We start from the raw sequence: 12,500 nt of genomic DNA on the forward strand, positions 1-12,500 counted from the left end.
TCTAAGCTGCTAAGAGCATTTTGCCTATGTGATTCGACCAACTCGCTTAAGAAAAGAAACAAAACAAAAAAAAAAAGAAAATAAAGAAAAAGAATCAATGACTCTTCAATGAACAGGGGTCCTGACAACACACGCCGTCAGAATTTGACCCAGGTCTGTCATTTCTTTCACAACGCTTAAAACACTGCACTTGCTGCTGCGTTGGTTCCTACTTCATATTCACCATCCCCTCTCTCTCTCTCCCTTTATTCAACTTGCACTCACCCACTAACACCTGTTGCATGATTACCCGCAGTCATCGAACTCTTAAAGTGGACATCGTAGAAATGCATTCCATGAACTATTCCTTTCACTTTCGAATCATATTCACACAAAAGTAACAACGTTAACCAGTTTACTGCCGTACTCAGGAGAGACATATTGAAAATTTTGACCAGAAGACTCGACCTTCAAATACTGATCGATTTAAATGACCCTCGTCTCGTGGGTCATAGTTTTGAGAGTTTTTGCCAAGATGAGGGCGGTTTAAATCGATCGATATTTGAAGCCCGAGTTTTCTAGCCAAATTTATAATGCATTCTAGAGTACGGCAGTTAACTGGCTTATGATTATTTTGCTGTCCTTTCCATCTTAAATTCATGGGGAATTTTTGATAAGTTCGCGCTCTTGGTAAAAAAAATGATTAAAAAACAAAAAGCAAAAACAAATGGATAACGTGTCTTGCTTTTCCCCAAGTTGTTAAACTCATTCAAGTCTTTTGAGAAGCGTTCTAAAACATTAGAATTAATATGTCCATTAGATATCGCATCGACATCTGTCAAACAAGCCCCCGACTATGAGGCAAACTGATATCTCAACTGGAGTCGGAAAGTTTTTTGACATAATGATGGTATTATTTGCATGTTTTTGTGGCATTACCCCATTTTCCATGTCGCCGCGGAAATCGAAGTTTTTACCCTTTATAACTACCGACTTCACTAACTTTGCCCCTTCTGCCAATAAGGTCGTCCGATTTTAATTCTTTGGCTGTTTCCTTGATTTCTGCAATGAAAGCATACCGATTCATAACAATAACCGATATATAACAACAAAAAACAACAACAACAACAACAACAAAAATAATAATAATAATAATAATAATAATAATAATAATAATAATAATAATAATGATAATAATAATAATAGCAAAAACAACAACAATGATGCTGATATTAACAGATGCCATTTGTATAGGATATTCTCAAAGTTATATAATGCTCAAAGCTAATAGTATGTCTTTGAGAATGTCCAGGTGTGTTCCAGTCGTCTCATATTATGATGATTTGAAACGATCTAAAACCAACACACTGCTTCCATCTCTAACATGAAATGAAAAAAAAAAAAAATGACACGTGATTTAGGTTTGATTAACTTAGTTTATGTGGACCGCTATGCGAATTATATTTATCCGTATATCGGGGCATGTAATACAACACCATTTTTCTTTTGAGGTTTTCTTTTCAGTTTCACCTCACTGATAATTTCTTAGCTCTAGGAACGCAACAGTGTTTGAACATGCCCATGATCTGCAAAATTCTTTTTGATTCACGTTTTCACACCGAAAGTAGATTGGTATCCAGCCTGGTCTTCACTTTATGGACACTCATTCAGCGACCAATATCGCTTTGGACGGCGTGAGTAAGGGAGGAAAGTGAGAGCTTGCCAAGCTGTTATTATCACTATTAACTCCCTTTATGATCGAGTTTTAACGCGCGGAGACACCCACAAACAACGTTGTATAATACCGATGTAATCGAATATTTTTTTTCCTCCATCACGCATCGTTATACCTATTTCACCGGTCACTTGTTTTGTTGTAAGTAATGTTAAGGTGATTAGTAGTACGCGTTTCGGTGTGGAAAGTGATACTTTTCATGTTTTGATTCGTATTATTATGAAAAAATAAATAAATCAAAACCATTAATTCGTCTTTATGGATTAAACGTTATTCGAGATCTTGATGGATGTATTGTCCAGAGGCTTTCAACTCTGTCTTGGATATGGACATAAGCAGCTGATCTTTTCTCTTCTTGTGCCTTTCCAAAGGATTGTACTTATCTTACGCAATGTTCAACAGTAGTATCTAAGGTTAAACTGATTCCCCTACCTATAGTGATTAAGGGGTATTATTTACATATGTAAATATATATATATATATATATATATATATATATATATATATATATATATATATATACACACATACACACACATTCATGGCATAAAGTATTATTGGTCAGTGTCGTATGACTCTGAGTATAATGCAAATATTGATGCTTAAAACTCGAAGAAGTACATAGCAATAATACAATGAAATGCCTAATGATCATTTAAATCCACGAAAGCAAATTATGCTGTGAAAGATTAGGATTTCCCTTTTGTCACCAAAAGGCGATGAATGGGTCCTAAAGGCGAACGAGAGATGAAAGGATAGCGTTGTTTCTACCATTGAACAAATTATTAAAACATTTGTTTTGTCTTCTTCAAAACGTTCACATCGTTTGCCTTTGTAAAATCAATTGAAACTTCTTTTCCATTTTATTTTAGTTATTTACATCCTATTCGTATATAACAAACGACTAGTGCCAGCCAACGTGCACATATTAGCAGTTCTGATAACTGAACGCATTTATGGCCTTATTTTAACATTGTTGTAGGCCCCAATGGACCGTATTTTGCGTGGATTTGAGGGTATTTCCATTTCAACAATAATACGCCAATGACAATTTGGGTTATCAGACTTGCAAATAAGAACACACGGGTGCCATCCGTTTTACTTAATAGAATCTGGGACTGATTGCAGGTCAATATACCTCATCGATCTGAAGGACTATTTTAAAACATTGTATTTATACGTCGTTCGTTCATTCACACCGTCGGAACTCTATGTCATAAAACCAATGTAAACAGAATTATTAATGTACGTCTCCATCTACCTTGTCATTCGCTTAAGTTACCGAATGGATTTTGCTTAGAAGATGATTAATGCAAGAGACGGCAAAATCCTGTTTTTTCATCATCTGTAATACCTCAAAACCATGAGCGTAGTCGTAAATATGCTTATATCACAAACTACCTCCACGCTGGCATCTACCAGAGAGAGAGAGAGAGAGAGAGAGAGAGAGAGAGAGAGAGAGAGAGAGAGAGAGAGAGAGAGAGAGAGAGAGAGAGAGCGAAAGAAAGACACAAAGAAATATACATATATATGTATATATATATATATATATATGTATATATATATATATATATATATATATATATATATATATATATATATATATATATATATATTGAGATAGATAGAAGCAGACGGAGAGAGAGAGAGAGAGAGAGAGAGAGAGAGAGAGAGAGAGAGAGAGAGAGAGAGCACTAATATTTATATATAAATACACCCGCACACGCAACCGAACCCCCCCCCCCCCCCCCCCCCCCCCCCCCGGCTGAGAAAAGCATAATACAAACTTGGAAATAGTAAAAATCCGAAACCTAATCAAAACCTTGGGATCAATCGACATTAATCTTAAATATCTTTTACGAGTACATTTTGTTGTAATCGGACATCTGAATACGACCTTTCAGATTTATCTTACATTATTCGGCGACAGACACCACAGCTGCACAGGTTGTAGGACCAAATCATTGCGGTCCTCTGTGACCTCTTGTTGCGATGCCTTTTTAACTGTTATCTTATAATATCAGTCTTCAGTTCTTCAATCAACATACAGTGCATACATTAATTTTTGAAAATTACGTCATTTATCGTATATTTTATTAAAACTAGTTGAATAAACATTTACTTTGTTTTATTTTTGACTCGAAAAGTTGAATTAAAGTATATTTTGGCCCTGAAATCCACCGTGAACTGAAGACCCATAGCCACCTTAAGTCAAGTGCTTGCCTATCACCCGGAGTAAACGGCCCGCAGATCCTGAGCATCAATCATAATTTTATCACAGATGATTGAAAAAAATGGATCGTGTCGTCAGGTTTTGAGATGCAATTCTTTATCAGTGTGTCAAAATAATACTGTAAGAGGAGTACTGGGCATGACATATTTGTGTGTTTGATATATACTAAGGGTATCTCATGCTTTTTCATAAGGACATTAATAGTTCAGGGGACGAAACGGGGTAAATGGCAGGAAATATTTTGATCGGTCAATGCTAAGTAACGGGCGCACCATCAATTTAGGGGACGTATATACGTTTGAGAGTTTTTGCCAAGATGAAGTTCATTTTAACCGCTCGACTTTGAAGGACGAGTTTTCTGACCAAAATGTCAAATACGTGTTTTTTCAGAGTTCGGCAATATTGGCTGGGACTTTTCTTGGTGGAGGAGGAAAGGGGGTAAATCTTTATCAGTCAATTCCAATGCTTTTTGTCTGGGATCTTTTGTCGAAAGGGTGACAGCCAAATTATTGGAGCCAAGTGTCAGTTTGCCTCTCGTCTTATCAAAAACTCTCAAACCTGGGACTTCCTTGAAGACTTCCTTAAAGTCTCAGGTTCGAGTTTTCATAAGATTTAAATCGATCGATAATTGAAAATTAAAAACTGAATTTGCTGCTAAACTGCTAGAACCTCTTGTTAAAAGTGAAATCATTTATCAACACTCCTGTGCTGTCCTATCAGTGGTTTACGTAAAGTGTCCTCATTTTGCTAATTGTTTTGTTTTTTTCAGCTCGAAACATACTTAATTTTGAATCTGTTATACTCATTTTTGTTGAATAAATTTTGTACTGCAGACTTTTTAATACGATATCTGATGAACTGGTCGTCTAATATAAATATTTAAAAACCATTTCTTTTCCTTGATGGCTAATATGAAGTTCTTCTATAGCATTTATTTTTTCTTCATAATTCAACCCCCCCCCCCCTCTCCCCCTCCTCATTGTTGGCATCCCAGGAGCTTATAACAATCACATACTTAGTCTATTGATTTTATTGATCTAAACGAACTGTTCGAGTAAGATATAAAGAGAAGTAATAGTGATTGTGATGATGATGATGATGATGATGGTGGTGATGATGATAATGATGATGATGAGGATGATGACGACGACGACAATAGCAATGCTGATAATGATGATGGTGATGGTGACAACGACGACAACGGCGATGATGATGAGCTCGCATTGATTGCTGCAATGTTTTTTCTTTTTTTTTTTTTTTTCTTTTCTTGGCTCGGTATCGGTCTGTTGGCCCATGACCAATATAATCGACCCACATAGTTTCAAACAATATTATTGTTTCTTATGATTACAATGGTCGGCCTCCCAAAGCATTCTTATATGGTAGAACTCGATGACGTGGAGTTGTGGACGTTTGAAAAGATCAAGGGTTCAAATTATAATGGAGACCATGGTTTTGGTCTCGCTCTATCTCACATTGACATACGCGTGCTACAATTGGATTCAATAGTCTGGTGTCACGTCGCCCAGCAACGGCGGCCATCTTGGTTCTAAACTAAGAAAATCGGTACTGTGTATTCTTCATGCTGGCTAGAACTTTTCATATGTCTTGTGATCGGAATGTGTAAAAGTCAAAACATGATCATATTTATAATGTTTTTCTCCTCTGGATACACTGTTATGCTCGTTTGAGAAATATTTCATAAGGGCTTCCGCCATTGTTCAGATAGTTACTAAGTTACCATCTGTTGAAGCGTATTGAATAAAACAAAAGATGCAACTATTGCCTTATAGTTTTTGTTTAAAAGGGATCATACAGCTCTGTGTCATGCGAGATGACATTTGGCTTAGAACTGTATTAGTATGTACTTGTTTCGAGTCCCGCGGTGGACGATGCAGAGCTGAAACCATGGGGAAAAGACCTTTTCCTCTTTCATCGTATTCGGGTGTTAAATGAGTACCCGATTAGTTGCGTTACTCTCTGTCGAAAAGAAAAGCAATATCGTCTTGCAGGCCTCATGCCCTTTGTTTTATATCGTAATTGTTACTGTTGGCTTGAGACCGTTTATTTAGCGAATTGAGTCCATTTGTCGGATATTGGTATGTGCCTTTTCCCATCTTAATGATGCTCAATTGTGCCGTAATTCTCTTAAAACCCATTTTAAGGACAACAATTGACCATAAAATTACATCAAATATCGAAAAGAAGTCTCAGGTTTGAGATGTCTTGAGAGTTCAATAATATTGTAATCGATCGATATTTGAAGTAGAAATTTTCTGGCTGAAGTTTTTTTTGTACAAAATGTTTTTTTTTGTTTTTATATTTTTTTTTTGGCGGGCTTATATTTTAAAACCAAAAACTAGAGGTGCCTAAATGAGTCAATAAAATGGAGAGAAAGATAAAGGGAATAAATGTGACTCATAAATAAGGGAAGAACACAAAATAAACGTAAAAAAGGCCAAAGGCCGAAACGTCGTTTGTTTTGTGTTGTTCCCTTATTTATGAGTCACATTTACTCCCTTTATCTTTATCTCCCTTATATTTTAACTCGTTTGTCTACGGAGAGGACGAAGCTATTGTGAGAAATTTGTGAAGGGACCATACTATCGAACACCATCCCGTAGTCCAGTCTGTAAATGACATTACACTGAGCCAAGGACTATCAGTTGTTACACTATGACTTGACCATCCCTTTGGGATTTCCTAAGGAATAGTTGACACTCCGTGTCCTCATTCCGTGGTTTTGGCCAATTGATATAAACCAAGGTCGTGGCCACGAAGAATCTTTAGCTGTTGGGTGCAATGCGGGGATAAAGAAAATGCCAACATTACAATAATATGTATGCGATTGATATGGAACATTCAAGAACGAAATTGTTGTTTAAATAGACCTTTTCACTTGTTTATGATTCATGGCATTCAACATCAATGACCAGGTCTTTCCCTGAGCGTAAACAACTATTCTATTTAATTCATAATCACATAATTTTGGAAATGTCAAGTTTCACTCCGTTCCTGTTGTTTTATTTTGCGTTTCGTACACAATAACTATAAATGTATTTGGCCATTGATTACCGGGTATTTTTTTTTTTTTTGGGTCCAATTTACAATATATGGAAGAAGAGAAATAGAGGGAAAGAAGAGGAGAAGAATTTGACCAAAGAAAAATAGAAAATACATTAAAGATACACAAGAAAATAAGAGATTAAGAAATAATAAGCATAATACGCGAGTCTATTGCTAATTATTTAACACCAGATTTAAAAGACCCAACTACCCGAATCATCCTTGGTTGTACATGTCGCTCTGGAGTCTCCCCACCCCCACCCCCACCCCCCCTCCCTGATTTAATCGGGTCAAGACTGACTCTTTGCTTTTGAAGCGGGTGCTCTACCAATTGATCTATAAGGACTCCCTAACATTCATTATCTGTGACCCATCCCCTCAAACTGGCATTATGTAGGGACCTTTTAGATGTTGAAAATTGAATTCATAGTCGGAAATATTATTACCCTTGTGACAACGGATTTTGGCTTCTTTAATATTACCAGATGTCTCAAAACAGTATTATGTCGGGATAAACCAGATGCCGGAATGTCAAATTAGAGTTAAACTGATAAAATTTAAAAAATGTAATCTTGGTCGTTATCACTCCAAAATACTAGTCTATATTCCTTCTCCTTAATATAGCATATCAAATCAACCCAGGTATGACGTATTTGGCTATTATTTAATTTTCAGCATCTTAATGATCCCCGCATAATACGGTTTGAACAAGCAGGGTCATATATATATATATATATATATATATATATATATATATATATATATATATATATATATATATATATATATATATATATATATATAATATATATATATATATACAGTCTTAGGAATTTAAAGTTCTATACCATATGTGTGATCAATTTCACTTTAGATCCACTTTTAATCATGGGTCACCCCGACATGACACCGGATTGCAGTGTTAGGTCACATATTATTATAATAATAATCGATTCGTGTCGTCCATTCATGCGTATCCGTGAACCAATGAGTCGGTCATGGTTGTGTTGTTCACACGTGCGATATTGTGATATGATCGCTATAACAACTTAACTTGCGTGCTCTGAAAAAACAAAAAACAACTCATGGTAGAAAAATTTGGCCAAAAAACTTGTCCTTCAAATATCGATCGATTCAAAGTCCTTCATCTTGGCAAACACTCTCAAATTGGGGACTTAAATCAGTACTTTGCGGAAAGTCCCAGGTTTGAGAGTCTTTGCCAAGATGAGGTCCCATTTAAATCGATCGATAGTTGGAGGATGACCTTTCTGGCTAACGTTCTAAATTTTCAGTTTTTCGACATAATACAGTTAACTGATTAAATAAAACACCGTTTCAAATTGTCTTGCTTTTACTGCACATTGCATACTTTGGTCTTCGTGCATCTAATGCTTTAATTCCAAAACTCACCCTTAACCATTCTCGATATTGTTATATAGTGTGGAATAATACATATTATTAGACCTGTAAATTCTCAGTCAATTAACTGAAATCAGTCAATTTGTCAAATTCAAATATTTAAAAAAGGAAAGAAATACAAAAAGAAAGAATTCACAAATCGTAGTCGAATGTCCGTAAAATAATTAGGAGTGTTCCACAGCGCTACGCATAGCTCATGGGGACCGTTTATATTAACGATGTATATATTGCCAAGACAAAGCGACGATTTTTATAAAAGGCGTGTCTGAACACTTCCCTGGGTATTTTCACACATCCTTCGTTAAATTATTTTTTCACTTTCCATTCCGTCGTGATTCCAACTGTAGCCAATTTTAACTGAGCCACCGAGCGATAAATTTCACTGTTTCATCTAAGCCAAAATTGACCACATTTACCCTTCGAGTCTCAAAACTATGATAAAGTAAATTGCGAAATGCCGCAAGTCCGTTATGAAGACATCTTCAAATCGAAAGGTAGAATAGATTGCTACAAGCACATTTCGATTGCCTCACGTTGTAAACAAACTGGTTGACCGTTTCTTCACTGATTGAGTACCTGATCATAAGGAACAATGGTAAGTAGCCTAATTAATTCCCGTGCAAATCAGGACGTTTTCTGGCATTGTTTTGCTCAAGCCCAAGCGAGCTTGCTGTTTTATGGCGATTTACCTTCATTTCGATTCTTTGAATTTTTCCGCTACGCCTGCCGAAGTTTCTTCTTGATAATTCACTTCTACTTAATAATTCAGTGTATTGGCCTGAAGTCATATTTATTTAAGTTTTTTCTCTCTCTGTCATTTACTGATTGAAAATCAAGTTTGCTCATTGCTACATTATTCTAATGTTCTCACAATGGCTGAGCTGTTCGTGGATCGCAATTCAGACTTGTCGAGCATCGATAAAGATGTGAGTCCCGTGAGGAATAAATTCAATTGGTCATGGCTAGAAGTTAAAGATGATAATGGTGATTATTTTGGTAATACTGGTTCAGTGCGGTCCCCAGTCCTTTGTTTACAGTGCGGCCGTATTGGATGGCCAGATGTTCCAGGCATTCATTGCCATATCCGGGTGGCCAGATTCTGCCAAAAAATGAAAGTTTCGCAAATAAATTTAAGAGAGAAAAAATTGCCATATTTCTAGCCAATTCAGTAACATACAACTTACCTGACAAGAGGAAGAGTGGTCTTGGAGATTTAATTAAAGGGGGTGGGGGGGGGGGAACCAACCAACCATGATTGTAAACAATTACAACCTGGCAAATGGAATCCAATATGGCCGCACTGTAAACAAAGGACTGGGGACCGCACTGGTTCAGTATTACCATTATTTTTCTATGTCAAAAAAATTCCAGAGGCAGGAATATGACTTTGATGAAGTCATCTTTACCTATATGAATGACATGCTTATTTAGCATTCCTTCTACATCAAATTATGGCAGTCATACTTCCAGTAAGAAATAACACCCACTATTTTGATATATTGTATTTATCACTCTCCTCTCCAATGATGCCCTTATTTTAAAAATAAATAATTGAATCTTCAGTTTGTCGAAGAGTTTCAGTCAATTTTTATAGAGCTCATTTACAGGTCTATATTATATATTCCGGATGACCCCCTCCGATTGTTCGGCGGGTAACTCAAAATATAGCAAACAATTCGTTACTGGGGCTGTTTTATGACTTAGAGAAATTGGGGATTAATCTGAAAGGCTTCTATTTTAAAAGACACTTTAAAAATCCCCCCCCCCCCTTTTTTTTTTTTTTACCCCCAAGGGAAATTTTGTCGCTAGTATCTATTTCAAAGAAAGACTGGAATAAGCCATTCGTAAGCCAGAGTCCAACGCCACAACGAGAACCAGGCGAGGTGCCAAGTAAATGTCTTAACCGTGAGGCAGGAAATCGAACTCGGTACCTACTGGGTACTAAATACTGAGCGTTTATATAGCGCAATATCCACTAAACATGCTCAAAGCGCTTTACAGGGGTCCCTGGTCAACAGCAACACAACATTTAAGACTGGGCATGAAGCCTGTTAGGTGATATGATAATTTTTTCGGACAGAGACAACACTGTTAACAGCCAGGTACTCATTTTACACCTGAGTAAGGTGAGAGAGTGTGAGTAAAGAGCCTTTTCCAAGGACTCGAGGCTCGAACCCAGGACCTTCCGATCCGAAAGCGAGTGTCATACCACTAGACCACATAGCCGTACGGAGTAAAGACCATACCGCTGTATCACAGAATCCTATTAAAACTGTTATAATAGTGGCCCCTATAATGGCTTTTCTCTCCGATCCGTTAAGCTAAGTTGTTAAGAAATCTTCACGTTAGCACTCTATAGGCGATGCGATTTGTAATCATCGGTCATCGATCAATCTGCTCTTGAACTACGTTGAACGCTGAAAACGAACAGAATGAAAAAACAAAGACACTGTTTTGTGTCTCCATAGAGATCGCTGAGAATCGTGTTTGCCTAAGCATTAATAGTTTAAAACGTAAAATGACACACGTGTAACAATAATATTATAATATTGACGATGCAGAATGAGATTAAAAATCTGTCGTAAATATCGTATGTGAACACTTTTATAGAGCACTGTATCATTGCTGACGACCGCAAGGCTGGAGATATGTGGTGATGGAGGGAATGAAGAGAGATGAGGAGAGGAGGAAGAAGAAGTTTGAGGAGAGGAGAGCAAGGAGGAAAGAGAGGCAGCAGATCCAAATACCAAACACACAGTATTACTACGTGTGCAACAACTGCGGTAGAGACTGCCATGCAAGGATTGGTCTGCTGAGTAACACACGTCGCTGCTCTCAACAAGACTGATGAGACCAAAGCCATACAGCGCGCAAACCATCGTCTCTTGAGACGGAAGGATGCCAATTATATCATTCTACACTGGACCTACTCCCAACCGCTATACGAGCTTGCGAGTGGGCGTTGGAATACAGTTTGATTTCCAAAACGTAAGAGTGTGATAAATCTTTTACTCTAGATACCCCTAAATCAATTTATATTTCGCCATATTTGAATAAAAGACGCGTTCAAGAACGTTTAAATACTCGTAATACGTCTTTTTAAGAGTCTAATTCTAGTGAAATTTAACGCGTGATAATCTGACGTCACAAATTATTATTGTCAACTTCATATCATCACGTGTTACTATTTATGGCGATGGGAAGAATAATAGTTGTTTTAGCATGCCCAATGTACTTTGGTTGCCTTATTTATTTCACGCCAAGCCCTCAATGATCCAAATATTCATTTTTATAATATAATTAGATAAATAAATAAATAAAATTCCCTTTATTCATCCCGTAGGGGAAATTTGTCTCTAGGGTCTATTCCAAGGGAAGACTGGAATAACCCAGGCGTCAGCCGCAGTGCAGCGCCGCAAATTGAGCTAAGGCGAGGTTGCTTGCTCAACGCCACACAGCGCAGCGGCGGGTGATCGAACTCGGTACCTTTCGGGTATGAAGCAAAGACCGTACCGCTGAACTACGCTACCCCCTTATAGTACCTGACATATTACGCTAGGCACCATTTTGTGTATTGATACTCTTGCAATCTCCGTCACTGCCCTATAACTCAAAACACATTAATTTACTCTTAAGGTGACAATGTCGGGCGATAGTGTTTCCGATCCGATTATTGTCACTGACGTAGCCACTGACTACGACCTCCAATTACTTGATACAAGACGAAACATGATACCAGCTCACCAATTCGGTCATCGATGTCAATGTGGCACGAGATGATGTTATGTTTTGTAAGCACTTAGTTGGTTATCATTTTTTGAGGTTCTAATGCATAGACATCGGTCGATAGGGGAAGTGTTAAGTTTTATCCAGTTAACTGCCAAAGCCTGGTAAGACAAGTAGTTGAAAATTTGGCCAGAAAACTCGTTCTTCAAATATCGATCCATTTAACACTCTCCTTACCACCTATAGTAAAATCGTCACATTTGGTTCGTCACAATATGCACTTTTTCTTATTAAGATTTGTTTTGTACATCACAATGTTCTTTGTTTAATCAATAAGAACAT

General features: G+C 37.1%; 1 protein-coding gene across 3 annotated transcripts in view; it reads left to right on the forward strand.

The window, feature by feature from the left end:
- LOC144980993 (peripheral plasma membrane protein CASK-like) overlaps positions 1-12,500 on the forward strand; it is a 463,618-nt gene that overhangs the window by 33,019 nt on the left and 418,099 nt on the right. Inside the window, exon 1 of one of the 3 annotated variants that reach the window (XM_078929037.1) lies at positions 1,558-2,127. The exons of the other annotated variants lie outside the window; for them this stretch is intronic. The gene's annotated coding sequence lies outside the window, so the exon portion shown is untranslated. Of the gene's footprint in view, positions 1-1,557; positions 2,128-12,500 lie in introns of those variants that run through there. 3 annotated transcript variants of the gene reach the window in all.

This window comes from Berghia stephanieae, chromosome 10 (genome assembly GCF_034508935.2).
Source record: "Berghia stephanieae isolate SIO BIC M18660-M18661 chromosome 10, UCSD_Bste_1.3, whole genome shotgun sequence".
NCBI lineage: Eukaryota > Metazoa > Mollusca > Gastropoda > Nudibranchia > Aeolidiidae > Berghia > Berghia stephanieae.